A 15,633-nucleotide genomic window follows, 5' to 3' on the forward strand; every position below is an offset into this window, starting at 1 on the left:
TTGGGGTTTCCTTTTTGGGGGCCTTACATTTTGGGGGCTTGTCCGGGATAAGATGGCCCCCCCTCATCCGTGGAGTCGACCTTGGAGGTAAGAAGGGGTACCCCGAAGTTGTCTGTCTTTGTCTTGTGTTTTGTTAGTTGGTCTGGTTCTGTGAGCGCGCTTTTGGTTTTGGTTTCGCAGCCGTTCGGTGACTTGTGAGAGTGGTCGGTAGACGTGCCTGGAGGGCCACAGGTTGCAGCCCTGGGGGATACCCCGAGGGTGGAGGAGAGCCAGGGACGCCTGGTAGTCTCCATCGGTAAGGGCGCTGATCGGGTTAAGATCGCGCCCGTCTGATTCTGTTGTGTGTTTGTGGCGGAAAAGGAAAAAAAAAAAAGAATAGTATGCTTTTTCACATGGGTTTGCCACCGGAACACAGGTGTCATGAACACCACTGTGAAATCAAAGCCAAAATGGGAAAGGAAAAGACTCATATTAACATCGTTGTCATCGGACATGTAGTTTCGGGCAGGTCTACCACTCCTGGTCATCTGATCTACAAATGTGGTGGAATCAACAAAAGAACCATTGAAAAATTTGAGAAGGAAGCTGCTGAGATGGGAAAGGGCTCATTCAAGTATGCCTGGGTCTTGATAAACAGAAAGCTGAGCGTGAGCGTGGTATCACCATTGACATCTCCCTGTGGAAATTTGAGACCAGCAAGTATTATGTGACTATCATTGATGTCCCAGGACACAGAGACTTCATCAAAAACATGATTACAGGCACATCTCAGGCTGACTGTGCTGTCCTGATTGTTGCTGCTGGTGTTGGTGAATTTGAAGCTGGTATCTCCAAGAATGGGCAGACCCATGAGCACGCCCTTTTGGCTTACACGCTGGGTGTGAAACAACTAATTGTTGGTGTTAACAAAATGGATTCCACTGAGCCACCCTACAATCAGAAGAGATACGAGGAAATCGTTAAGGAAGTCAGTACCTACATTAAGAAAATTGGCTACAACCCTGACACAGTAGCATTTGTGCCAATTTCTGGTTGGAATGGTGACAACATGTTGGAGTCAAGTGCTAATATGCCTTGGTTCAAGGGATGGAAAGTCACCAGTAAAGATGGCAGTGCCAGTGGAACCACACTGTTTGAAGCTTTAGATTGCATCTTGCCACCAACTCGTCCAACTGACAAGCCTTTGCGTCTGCCCCTCCAGGATGTCTACAAAATTGGTGGTATTGGTACTGTCCCTGTGGGCCGAGTGGAGACTGGAGTTCTCAAGCCTCGCACGGTGGTCACCTTTGCTCCAGTCAATGTCACAACTGAAGTAAAATCTTTTGAAATGCGCCATGAAGCTCTGAGTGAAGCTCTTCCTGGAGATAATGTGGGCTTCAATGTCAAGAACGTGTCTGTCAAAGATATTCGTCGTGGCAATATTGCTGGTGACAGCAAAAATGACCCACCAATGGAAGCAACTGGTTTCACTACTCAGGTGATTATCTGGAACCATCCGGGCCAAATCAGTGCTGGCTATGCCCCTGTACTGGACTGTCACACAGCTCACATTGCTTGCAAGTTTGCTGAGCTGAAAGAAAAGATTGATCGCCGTTTTGGTAAGAAGCTGGAAGATGGTCCTAAATTCTTGAAGTCTGGTGATACCGCTACCGTTGATAAGGCTCCAGGAAAGCCCATGTGTGTTGAGAGCTTCCCTGACTATCCTCCTCTGGGTCGTTTTGCTGTTTGTGATGTGAGGCAGACAGTTGCTGTGGGTGTCATCAAAGCAGTGGACAAGAAGGCTGCTGGAGCTGGCAAGGTCACCAAGTCTGCCCAGAAAGCTCAGAAGGCTAAATGAATATTACCCCTAACATCTGCCACCCCAGTCTTAATCAGTGGTGGAAGAACGATCTCAGAACTGTTTGTCTCAATTGGCCATTTAAGTTAATAGTAAAAGACTGGTTAATGATAACAATGCATCATAAAACCTTCAGAAGGAAAGGAGAATGTTTTGTGGACCATTTTGTGTGTGTGTGTGTGTGTGTGTGTGTGTGTGTGTGTGTGTGTGTGTGGCAGTTTTAAGTTACTAGTTTTTAAAATCAGTACTTTTTAACGGAAACAACTTGACCAAAAATCTGTCACAGAATTTTGAGATCCATTAAAACAAAAGTTTAATGAGAAAAAAAAAAAAAAAGAATAGTATTTCACATGTAATGTACTACTGATTTTCCAATATAGGCAGGTGAGGTTGCTTTTAATGAAATGAAAATGGAGTCAGCCATGGTGGTACATATTTGTAATTCCAGTCAGTTGGGAGGCTGAGGCTGGGAGATTGCAAATTTGAGGCCAGCTTCAGCAATGTAGTGACAACCTCAGCAACTCAGTGAGACCACATCTCCAAATTAAAATTAAATAAATAAAAAATTAAAAAAAAAAAAAGATTGGGGATGTAACTTAGTGATAAAATGTCCTGGCTCAAGGTCTCTTACAAGGTTGCAATTGAAGTATCAACTGGTGCTACAGTATCTATCTCAAGGCTCTACTGTAGAAGACTCTGTTTATTCCCATAGCTATTGGCAAGTCTTCATTTTTTTGTTTTTTGTCTTGTAATTTTCCTTCCTTCCTTCCTTCCTTCCTTCCTTCCTTCCTTCCTTCCTTCCTTCCTTCCTTCCTTCCTTCCTTCCTTCCTTCCTTCCTTCCTTCCTTCCTGTTTTTGGTCCTGGGGATTGAACCCTGGGGTACTTTACCACTGGGCCCTTTTTATTTTTTATTTTGAGCCAGGGTCTTGCTAAGTTGCTGAGGCTGGCCTTGAACTTGCCATCCTCTTGCCTCAGCCTCCCAAGTCGCTGGGATTACACTGTGTCCATCTCCTTAGTTCATTTTTAAAAATAATTTTTAAATTTTTACAATAGCGGTGATGCATACCTTTAATCCCAGCAATTTAGAGAGTCTAAGACTGGAAAAATCACAAGTTCCAGAGCAGCCTGGGCAATTTAGCAAGACCCTGTCTCAAAATTTTAAAAAGGGGTAAGTATGCAGCTCAATGGTAAAACACCCTTGGGTTCAATCCCAGACCAAAATAAAAAGAAAAGAAAATTACAGTAGCAGATTTACCAAAAGGTCTCCTCAAAAAATGTGCAGAAATTTTCTATATACATCTTCCTCAATTTCAATGTTAACATCTTACATCAATGGTAAATTTATGCTACACTTGTTACATCTATTGAACTAATATTAGTCTATCGGACGATGTTCCCTGTGCACTTGAGAAGAATGTGTTTTCTAGTGTCGTGGAGCGTTCTCCAAATATCTTCTCTTTTTCAGTGGTGGGAACTGAAACCAGCACCTTGCACATGCTAAGTACATGTTCTACCACAAAATTACATCCCCAGTGCTTCTACACATATCTTTTAGGCCCAGAGGGGTTATAGTGTTATTTAAGTCTTCTTTGTCCTTATTGATTTGTCTAGTTTTATCCGTTATTAAAAGTAGGCAAAAATCTTCAACTGTCATTGTTGAACTGTCTATTTCTTCCTTCAGTTTGGTCAGTTTTTTTTTTTTTTTAATTTTTTTAGATGTCAATAGATCTTTATTTCATATGTGGTGCTGAGAATTGAACCCAGAGCCTCACACATGCTAGGCAAGTGCTCTACCCTGAACCACAACCCAGCCCCAGTTTGGTCAGTTTTTGCTTTACATATTTTGGGACTCTGTTAGGTGCATATATGTTTGTAATTGTGCTATCTTCAGTTAATCCTTGTATTATTATAAGATGTTCTTCTTTGTTTATATTCACAACTTTTGTATTAACACCTGTTTTGTCTAATATTAGTAAATCCACTTTGGCTCCTTCACTCCCTCAGTATGAGTCCTCTCTCTTTCTCTCTCTCTCTCTCTCACACACACACACACACATACTGGGGTCCGAACCTATGACCTTGTGCATGGTAATGGTAGGCAGGCACTCTACTAGAGTTACTTCCCCAGCCCTTTTAAATTTTACTTTAAGTTATAGTCTTGCTAAGTTGCACAGACTGACCTACAATTGAGATCCTCCTGCCACAGCCTCCTAAGTAGCCAGGATCACAGGTGTGAGCCACCATCCATGGCTCCAGTATGAGTTTTTTAATGCAGACTGATGCTGAGGATGTCTGAGAGATTTTCTAGCCCCGTTACAGTCACTAGGTTTCTCTTCAGTTTGTACCTCATCTGGCTTACTAGCAAGAAGCACATTCTGCCATACATTAAACTCCTCAGGCTCACTTCTGTACGGTTTCTGTTACTCACAGTCAGATTTAAAATATGGCTCACTGTCAACTGAAATGTTTCTCCAAATTCCACCCTCTCAGTTGATCTGTTGCTGTTGGTGATTACAACCACAAATGTTTGTCTTGATTTTCCTTGCTAGTCTCAATCAGGTCATCTACTTTCCAAATATCTGGGAGGCTCCAGTTTGGGAATTCTTCTATCATCCATGGCTCTGCTTCTTGCTCCAACTTGAAAGGTTTAGAAATGAAATGCCCAAGGATATATTCATTTCCTTAACTCTGCAGCACAGAGGACTCTGGAATCATAGCTCAGTGACACAATCCAACTTCAGAGTCTATGGAGAACCTTAGGGATAGTCACAGGGTGAGGAATTTCTGGGCAGAAGATGGCAGAGTGGGCCTGGCTTTCTTTTGGTTATTCTTTGTATGATTTCCTTTTTTCCAGGTTTTATCTTCAACCTATTGTGCTTTTGAATCTGAAGTTTGTCTCTTGGGGGGCTGGGGAGATGGCTCAACTGATAGAGTGCTTCTCTCATAAGCACAAAGCCCTGGGTTCAATCCCCAGCACTGCAGAAAAGTTTGACTCTTGGAAAAAGGATTTGGTTAAAATTTTTTCCTAGTTTTTGTTTTATTTTGTTTTTGCAGTATTAGCGATTGAACCTTGGAGTACTTTACACTGTGCTAAAACCTCAGCCCTTTTATATTGCCCAGACTGACTTTGAACCTGAGACTCTCCTGCCTTAGCTTCCTCAGTCACTGGTTTTACTGGTATAGGCCACTGTACCCAGCTGTTTAGATCATTTTAAAAAATCCATTCTGCTACACTGGGGATGTAGCTCAGTGATGGAATGTTTGCCTTGCTTGCACGAAGCCCTGAGTTCAGTCCCCAGCACATGTGCATGCACACACACACACATACAACATCCATTCTGCTGGTCTCTGCCCTTTAATTGGAGAGTTGATCCATTAATCATCGGTGTGACAGAGTTTGTCTACCCTTGTGATACATGTTTTCTTTTTTTTAAATTTTTTTAGCTGTTGATGGATTTTTATTTTTATTTTTTTATTTATATGCAGTGCTGAGAATTGAACCCAGTGCCTCACGCATGCTAGGCAAGTGCTCTTACCAGTGAGCTAACACCCCAGCCTGTGATAATTGTTTTCTGTATATATTTTTTATTTGTCTTTTGGGATGGGGTCTTCCTCTACTTCCCAGGCTGACCTCAAATGTACCATCCTTCTGCCTAAGCCTCCCAAATAACAAGGATTACAGGTTTGTGCCACTACAACTCACTTATATCTGTATATCTTATATCATTATTGTTAATTGTTCAATTTTTCAATTTCTTTTTTTATGAAAATGTTTTTTTATTTTTACAGACACATTTTGATTCATTGTACACAAATGGGGTACAACTTTTCATTTCTATGGTTGTACACAATGTAGACTCACACCATTCATGTAATCATACATACATATAGGATAATACTGTCTGTTTCATTCTACTGTTTTTCCATTCCCACCCCCTCCCACCCCTTTTTCCTCTGCATCATCCAAAGTTCCTTCATTCTTCTCTTCCCCCCATCACCTCCCATCATTATATATTGTCATGCACTTATCAGAGAAAACATTCAGCCTCTGGTTTTTTGGGCTTGGCCTATTTCACTTAGCATGACATTTTCCAACTTCATCCATTTACCAGCAAATGCCATAATTTTATTCTTCTTTTTGACTGAGTACTATTCCGTTGTGTATATATATCACAGTTTCTTTATCCATTCATCAATTGAAGGGCATCTCGGTTGGTTCCACAATCTAGCTATTGTGAATTGAGCTGCTCTGAACATTGATGTGGCTGCATCACTGTAGTATGTTGATTTTAAGTCCTTTGGGTATAAACCAAGGAGGGGGATAGCTGGGTTCAATTTCTTTACTTTGTTCATTTTTGGTTGTGCTGGAGATCGAACTTGGGACCTTGTGCACGTTAGAAGACACCCTACAGAAAGCAAGGGACAACTTCTAAACAAAATCTGTAGCTTCACTTGCTTTAAGCTACTTGTTTTTAGTTGACTTTAAAAATTACTAATTTGGGCCAGGCATAGCTATACAAGCCTGTAATCCCAGGGACTTGGGAGGTTGAGGCAGGAGGATACCAAGTTTGAGGCCCTAAGCAACCTAGTGAGACCCTGTCTCAAAAATAAAAAATAAAAAGGGCTAAGGTTGTGACTCAGTAGTAAAGTGCCCCTGGGTTCAATCCCTAGTACCAAAAATAAATAAACAACGCTCCCAATTTTGGAGGCCACACAGCTAAGCAATATTTTGTTAATCTCCCATTAGCTTTGCTATAGATAACACCTTTGATGTGTGGGTCATGATGCTAATGGTTTCCAAGGTTACTTTTCAAGGACTTGAAGGCCACTTTTGTTGAAACCACAGATGCTTCACATGGGCCTGCAGAAGTGTTCAGTAGGTGAACTTTTGATGTCAGATGGCCAAAAGCTCCACCCTCAGATCATGTTAAAGCTGTCATTTTCTGGACATGTGGTCCTGTGAAAAGTCACAGTTTCCTTAGAAATGTGCAGACCACTGATTACTTCACCTCCAATTACGTTTACCTATGACTTAAATCACCCTGCTTCTTTATCTCATAAATATCCCCAAACCCCATCCTCAGGTGAGTTTGAGTCTTAGGTCTCCCCTTCCATATCAGCTGCTTTCTGAATTCTTTCTCTTTTGCAAAACTCAGTGATTGGCATACCATGCAGCTAGCAAATTGGCTTGGTTTGGTAACACTACCACTGAGCTACATCCTTAGCCCCTGCTTTCTTTTTAACTAGATATTTTCTAGTATACCATTTTTATTTCCTTGTCTTTTTTTATTAAATATATATATTTTGAATTGTAGTCTCACTGATGGCCTGGAGGTTTACAATTGACATCTCAATTTATAACTAATTTTGATTAATACAAACAATTTTAATGCCATGTTAAAAAAAAAATCTATATAGCTCCATTCCCTCCCCATCCCCACTGCTATTCTTATCATACAAATATATCTTTATACATTTTGCTCTCGTTAACACATACTTATAATTATTGTTTTATGCAGCTTTTGTTCTTTATATAGTCGTACAGGGAATTGAATTCAGGGGTGCTGTATCACTATATCAATGAGTCACATTCCCAGCCCTTTATATTTTTATTATTATTTTGAGACAGGGTTTTGCAAAGTTGCCCAGGCTGGTCTTGAACTTGTGATCCTCCTACTTCAGTTTCTGAATCTCTGGGATTACAGGCATGGTCCACTGTGCCTGGCTTCTTTTATCTTTTATCTTTTTTTTTTTTTTTTTTGTACCAGGGATTAAACCCAGAGGCGCCTAACCACTGAGCAACGTCCCCAACCCTTTTTTATATTTTATTTATAAACAGGGTCTCACTGAGTTTCTTAGGGCCTCACTAAATTGCTGAGGCTGGTTGAATTCATGATCCTGCTGTCTCAGCCTCCTGAGCTGCTGGGATTACAGGCATGAGCCACCTTGCCCAGCTCTTTTATCTTTTTGATGCTAGTTGTTCTAATTGTGTGAAGTGACACCTCACTTGAGATTTTTGCTTTGTTTTGGTTTTCATTTTTTAAATTTTGACTGTGGATTGAATCCAGGGATGCTTTATCACTGAGCTACATTATTTTTCATTTTGAGAAAGGGCCTTGCCAAGTTGCCCAGGCTGACCTTAAATTTGCAATCTTCTTGCTGCAGCCTCCCAGGTGGTTGGAATTACAGACATGTGCCATGGGCTCAGCTCATTGTGTTTTTTCCTACTAGAGTCCTAGGCTAGTGGCTTGACTCCAGGGGTCCCAACAAACCAAGTCTGGCCATTTGCCTCAAAAAACCAAACAGAAAAGATAATGGTGAAAAGCAGGAAAGGAAACATTAATCAATATGGGATGTATTGGGGAGACACAGTGAGATCCTGCATATCAGTTCTGTATTGGGGTTGCTAACATGAGCTTTAGGTTTAAATAGAGGAAGAACTGGGGTACTGGGCCAGAGCAGTCTTGGTCACACTGTGGTTGGGTTGCTCAGACCTGGTTCTGTGAGGTGACTCTTATCACTTGAGGGGGCAATTTCCATTTGTTGTTCAAGATGTTTATCTTTAAGACCTGTGATCCTGAGAAGATTCCCATGAGAAGATTGCTTCTGCTTAGGGGGGGCCTTCCCATAGTGGGCTATGATGTCCCTGCATTCCATCTTCTAGGCACGCTACAGGAATCTGAAATAGGATACTGCAAATCTTGCCTCAGTCTTCAAGAGGGACTGGATAGGTTAGGTAAATTTAGAGCTAATAAACTTTGTATTACTAGTATTTGCTTACTTATTTTGCAGTACTAGGGTTGAACTCAGGAATGCTCTACCACTGAACTACATCTCTGGCCCTATTTATTTATTTGAAAACAGAATCTCACTAAGTTACCCAGGCTGGCCTTGAACTCATGATCCTCCTGTCTTGGCTTCTCAAGTAGCTGAGATTACAGGCATGAACCACCACAGTTGGCTGTATTATTAATTTTTAGATGAACACTACTTAAATGATTGACATGCTGAGTGGGGGACCTGACCCCAAATTTAAGATAACAAAGGAGACAGTTACAAAATGAAAGCAGAGATGTCAAAATTTATCCTGCTTTCACTCTTACTGGGCATTTGCAAGTAAGTAGTCACTACTTTCAGCAAAGTTAGTCTAACTGCCTGGTGCAGTTTTGATTTGCATTTCCCTAATTATTAGTAATGAGTGTCTTTTCATGTGCTTATTGACCATTTATACATTTGGTGTTCTCTATTTTTTCATGTAGCTACTGATTAATAATTGTCCTTGGGCTGGGGTTGTAGCTCAGTGGTAGAGCACTTGCCTAGCATGTGTGAGGCACTGGGTTCAGTTCCCAGCACCACATATAAATAAATGAATAAAATAAAGGTCTATCAACATCTAAAAATATTTTAAAAAATAGTCTCTTTGCCGCAGCCTGAGGACTCCTATTAGTATTTCTGACAGGAAGGAAGCTACCAACAAGTTCTTTCTTGTTTTCCTAGAGATCAAACTCAGGGCCTCATGCATGCAGGGCAAATTCTCTATCATTGAGCTACATCTCCTGCCCTTTTTATTTCATTTCGAGGGAAGTTCTTACTTGAATTTGTAATCTTCCTGCCTCCATCTCCCCAGAAGCTGAGATTTTAGACATGTGCCATCACACCCGGTGCTTAGCAACAAATTCTTTCAATTTTTATTTCTCTGGGAAAATCTTAATTTCTCCTTCAAAAGTTTTTCTGGATATAGATTTCTTGATTGACAATCTTTCATTTGTTTGCTTGTTTGTTTTTCAGTCTATATTCTTTCTCAGCGTAGATCATTTTACTCCCTTCTGACATTCAGATAAATCAGCTTTTAATCTTACCGTGGATCGATCTTTCATGATTAATCACTTCTCTCCTGCTGCTTTCCTGTCACTGTCTTTGTCATTGTCATTGTCTTTTACAGTTCGATCATGATGTTTGTAGGATGCAGACTGCTTTGAGTTTATGCTACTTGGGATATGCATCTGGGCTGTGTAGATTAGTATTTTGCATCAAATTTGAGAAACTTTTGGCCATTATTTTTTCAAGTAATTTCTCTGTCACTTCTTTCTCCTGTCTTTCTGGGACTCCCATTGTGCATATTATGGTATACTTGATGATGCCTCAGATCTCAGGCTCTATTTCTTCTTTTTTTTTTTTTTTATTTCTCAGATTGGATAATCTCAATTGACATATCTTCATATTCACTAGCTTTTTCTTTTGCCTGCTTAAATCTGCTGTGGTGCTCTTCTGGTTAATTTCTTCATTTCAGTTATTGTACTTTTCAGTTTGTACAATTTCTACTTGGTTCTTTTCATAATTTCTCTTTGTATTGACATTCTCTACTTGATTAGACCTGATTCTCATATTTTTCTTTTCTCATGCTTTCCTTTAGTTCTTCAGACATATAATTTCCTGTTTCTTGGAACATATTTAAAATAGTGGATTTCATGCCTTTGTCTAATAATTCCAACATTTGGGCTCCCAGATGGACAATTTCTATTAACTCCTCTTTTCCCTTTATCTATCATATTTCCTCATTGCTTTGCATGTCTATTTACTCATTGTTGAAATCTAGAAAATATACATAACATAATGTTGCATCTATGGAAATCAGATTCTCCCTTTCCCATTATTTGTTGTTATTGTCATTTATCTTAGTGACTTTCTCTAAAGTCTGTGTTCTTTGGTGGGTATCTCTAGTTTGAGCATCTGAAGTCTCTAGTTTGTTAGCTTGGCTAATCATTAGAGATTTTGTTAAATTCCCAGAACCAATACATCTCCCAGTGTTTGCTAAGGGGCTCAGTGCATGTGTGTTGGGGAACACCTTTGATAGTCAGAAGTGGGAACTTTGCCTTAGCTTTCACTTTTTACTTACACCAAGTCTTTAGGTCAGCCAGAGGTTAAAGCTTAGGATATTCTCAGGTCTTTATGCACATCATTTTAGAATATATTCAGAGCCCTTTGTATGTGTTTTGCCTTTTAAATTCCCAGGAATATGTAAAAACTTTTCTTTTTCTTGTCTCTTTTCTTTCCCTCTCTCTTTCAGTGCTGAGATTAAGACCTCATGCATGCTAGGCAAGTGTTGTATTACCGAGCTCTATCCGCAGCCATGTCAGAGCTTTTTAAAACTCCTGGACATCTCATTCCCCTGCTATTCTTTATAAACTTTTCATTAGGCCTATAGTTTGCCCCAGTTGTTACCACTGACTCAGGCACACACGATATTATTAAAGAATTGCTGCTGATTGTTTTTGACAAATGACCCTGGAAGAAAGGCTCTTTGCACCAGGTGAACTCTGAATCAGATCAATAAAGATAAGACTTGTAATTAGGTTCTACCAGGCAGCTGTCAGGTAAAATAATGACAATTATTTACGAATGAGGCTTTCAAGAAGTTTCAATCATATCTTGTCTTTTGCAATTGGTTGTTGGGTAATTTCAGGATGGTAGTTTCCAAGGCTACCTATGAAGTTGGGGAAAGATGATGAGATAGGGCAAGTTAAAGTGCCACAAAGCTCATTGTTATTATTGAGAGTCATGCTCCCCCTGCCCCCAGTGCTGGAGATCAAATCCAGTGCCTTCCCCACGTTAGCTAGGCTAGTGCTCAACCCCTGAGCTGCACCCCAGCCCACATACTTTATGAATAAACATTTTTCCTTAAATATATTAATATAATGAACTACTTTAGTGGATACTCCAATATTGAACACTATTGCATTCCTGGAATAAACCTTTAAGGAACATTTCTGTTAAGAAGGGATTGGAGAAAAAGGTTACAATAAGAGGAAAAAAAAAAAAAAAAGGATCCAGGACTGGAAATGTAGCTCAGTGGTAGAGCACTTGCCTAGGATGTGCAAGGTCCTTGTTCAATCCCTAGCACCACAGGAACAAATGAACAACAACAAATGGCAAATTTTAGTTACTTCCTTTTTGTTCAGGGCTAGCTTTGAGTTCAAAAAGTGCAAAATCAGCTGTTTTTATAATTTTTCTCTTTTCCACTTTTCTCCCCACCAAATTGGCCACAATTTCAGATATCTGAAATCATACAAAAATGACTAAGAAAAATTATATGGATGTTAAAAAAAATGAGGTTGTACTCCTTTTTAAAATATGTTTTAGCTGTCAATGGACCTTTATTTTACTTATTTCTGTGTGTTGCTAAGGATGGAACCCAGTGCCTCACACATGCTAGGCAAGTGCTCTACCACTGAGCCACATCCTCAGCCCAAGGAGTGTACTCTTAAGGAATAAGGAATGTAACTGTATGTAATAACATAGAATGTGACTATAGTATACTCTTTTATATATATATATAGCAATAATACAGTATATGTATATACATACATATATATATATATATATATATATATAGTATGTGTATGTGTGTGTGTGTGTGTGTGTGTGTGTGTGTGTGTGTGTGTGTGTGACTGGGAATTGAACCCAGTGTGTGCTTTACCACTGAGTAAATGGTGGAGATCATGATGATAAAATGAGAACCCTAAATTTCATCAGGAAAGTAAAAACAGTTAAACAGTAGGTAAAATTATACATAAGGGTAGTTGAGGAATTAAGAACTATCCTATAAATATTTTAACAAAGGCCATGTTGTAGAACTCCTGTGAAGTCTAGCAAATGAACAGAAACAAACACAAAGTATAAAGTGTACTTCTTATCCAGAATACATGGACACTGACAAATATTTATAAATGCTTTCTTAATATGTTTGTAAATCATATTTGAACTACCTGGGCGCCATTTTGATGAAATTGTATCTTAAGCTTTAAACCTATATATATATACACACAAATATATATATTTACATATTTATGTGTGTATGTTTTCCAGTACCGGGGATTGAAACCAGAGCTTGGTGAATGCTAGCTAGCTCTTTACCATTGAACTACATCTCCAGCCACACACACCCATATTAGTAGCTAAATGAATCTAATTTTAAAATTAATTTTATTCCAAATTTTGAGTTAAAACATATCTTACTTAAAATTTATAATTCTTTAAAAAATTTTTTTTAGTTGTTGATGGACATTTATTTTTACTTATTTATATGCAGTACTGAGAATCGAACGCAGTGCCTCACACATGCTAGGCAAGTGCTCTACCACTGATCCACAACACCAGCCCCCAAATTTATAATTCTTTTCATTTTTAAAAAATTTTTACCAACTGAAAGTAAAGCAGATAGTATTTATGTGTGCTCTGAATGCCAATACTCTTTTATTAAATATTTAAAATTTCAAAGAATGAAATTGGTGTTTACTAATGAGTAGCCTAGTTTTGAGATAGTAGTCAGAAGCAAATGCTAAGCTGGGTATGGTGGTATATGCCTTTGATCTCAGCAACCTAGGAGGCTGAGGCAGGAGGATTACAGGTTGGAAGCCAACCTCAGCAACATAGTGCGAGCCTGTCTCAAAATAAAAAAATAAAAAGTTCTGGAGATGTAGCTCAGTGATAAAGCATCCCTGAGTTCAATCTCAAGTATCATAAAACAAACAAACAAGCAAAAACATGAAAGCCAGGTGGATTCTTATGTGCTCACAGATGCAGAATAAATAGGAGTCAACTTTCTGTTATCTGTACTCAAAGGCCGCCTTAAACAAACTAAGGCTATTAGAAAAGGACAAATAAGCGTCAAAGTTCCCGGGTACACCCATGGGAAGGTTTAATGACTAAGCTATTTGAACAAGGTAAGTTTATGATTTCCCTATATTTACATGGTAAATGAAACCAAAATTAGACATCTAAAGTGTTCTCAAAAACAAACTACCTGACCCAGCACAGTTGGACACACCTATGATCCCAGCTCTCAGGAGGCTAAGATAGGAGGATGGTTAAGTTGAGGCCAGCAAGGCCAACTTAATGTTACCCTGTCTCAAAATAAAAAGTACAATAAAAAGGGCTGAGACTGTATCTTAGAGGTAGAATGCTCCACACGGACTCTCCTGGGGAAGGTGAGGCAGGGAATTGTCAAAGGAAACTTAAACTTTTTCTGTACTATCTGTTTAATGAAGGGTGTTATATTCAGATACTAAACTGGTAATCAATAACAACTCATAAAAACAGTTTACAAAAAGAGATGAGAATGTTTGAGAAGTCATAGACTTATGAGCTAGTACTGTCAGGAGTAATAAAGGATATTTGTTCAGCATTATTGAGGGGCATATAAAACCACTATAGGTGTCCAAATGAAATGTGAGTGAAACTCAAGAAGGATAATTTATTTGAATCATTTAAAAAAAAAAAAATCACTGAGAAAGCTCTGCCTGACAGCTGTGCCTCAGAAACAGCACTAGTTTGATCAGTATGCCCACATTTGTGCAAACCCATTCACTTGTTGAGCAAAGAAAGCAAGTGAATTAAACTTTACCTGCCTAAAATTTTCTCTCAGTGGGCTAGGGTTGTAGCTCAGTGGTAGAATGCTTGCCTAGCACTGGGTTCAATCCTCAGCACCCCAGAAAAAAAAAATTTAAAAAAATAATGGTGAAATTCTGTAAAAATTTTCTCTCTTAGTAACTCAGGGGGAAGGATAAGTCTGCCTTTTCTTTACAGCAATGAAATAAAAATTTATCATGTGAGGAAAGAGAGAGAGAGAGAGAGAGAGAGAGAGAGAGAGAGAGGAAAATCTTGGAAATAAATTCCAGTTCAGATGCCCAGGGAAGAGGAATATGGTTCTTTCATGGGCCTCTGTCTTGTCCCCAGGGGCATAGCACTGGAGCCTGGCATATAGCTCTTGAACTAAACTTTGGTTTTCTGAACCCACAAAGATGAAGAGCGAATTATCAACATTGGCTCCAGCAGGTCTTTATACCCTTATCTGCACCCCTTCTTCTCTTTTTCTACCCTCTATTTCTGTATCCCACTGCTTGTCCTATGAATAAAACATGTACTCTGCCTAAAACGCCTGTTGCCACTTCCTGACTGATGAACACTGTTTTTTTGTGTGTGTTTGTGAATCCACTTGACTATCACCTGTTAAACAAGGCCATTATTTTAGACTAGGTTCTTGCACCAGACCCCAAAAGACCCAATTAAAAATCAAATTAGATCACCCATACGAAAGTGCCAGGGTCACCAAGTTGTTATCTGATGTTCCCAGAATTTAGGAGAATGAAAGATAGCCAGATTTTCCAAACAGACCAATCTATGCAACAGTGAAGTTTCTTCTGCTTCAATCCTTACATCTTTTAATTCTTACAAAAACTAACCTGAAGTTTTCTGATGTTAAACCATCAGTTAATTTTTTTTTTTTTTTTTTTTTTGGTGCTGGGGGATTGAACCCAGGGCCTCGTGCTTGCAAGGCAAGCACTCTACCAACTGAGCTATCTCCCCAGCCCCCATCAGTTATTTTTGTAGTTTTCTCTCTCCCTGTCCCTACCATAAAAGGAAAGTAACTTTTAAATGATCAGTCCACTTTTTGTCTTTATTTTTGCTTTTCTCGGGCCTTTTCCGTCTGTAAAACCAACCTCTAAAAATAAAACAATAACCCAAACCAAAACAACCTTTTCCACTCAGTCCATTGGAATGCTTACTCTATTTTATGGAATGAAATGTTTTCAAATTCTCAAATCATAAAATAAAGCCAATTAAGATCTTTAAAAAAATTGTTGTAATTTTGTCCTTCAACACCCCATATCTCTGGAGCTCTCTCTGACTGTTTCCTGGGCAGATTTATTGTCCCCTCATATTCCTGAGCATTTTATCACTATATTTTTTCTCATATATTATCATTTTTATGTTGGTCTACCTCACTGGCTATGAT

The 15,633-nt window shown here is 39.2% G+C and overlaps 1 protein-coding gene and 1 pseudogene across 3 annotated transcripts in view; both read left to right on the forward strand.

Moving 5' to 3' along the window:
- Positions 1-15,633, forward strand: part of PBLD (phenazine biosynthesis like protein domain containing) — an 80,154-nt gene that overhangs the window by 23,759 nt on the left and 40,762 nt on the right. The gene's annotated exons all lie outside the window — the stretch shown is intronic.
- Positions 435-2,006, forward strand: LOC306658676 (elongation factor 1-alpha 1-like; annotated as a pseudogene). Its single transcript has one exon. The product of its transcript is annotated as an elongation factor 1-alpha 1-like (transcript).

Source organism: Sciurus vulgaris, assembly GCF_902686455.1.
Source record: "Sciurus vulgaris genome assembly, chromosome: 4".
Classification (NCBI taxonomy): Eukaryota; Metazoa; Chordata; class Mammalia; order Rodentia; family Sciuridae; genus Sciurus; species Sciurus vulgaris.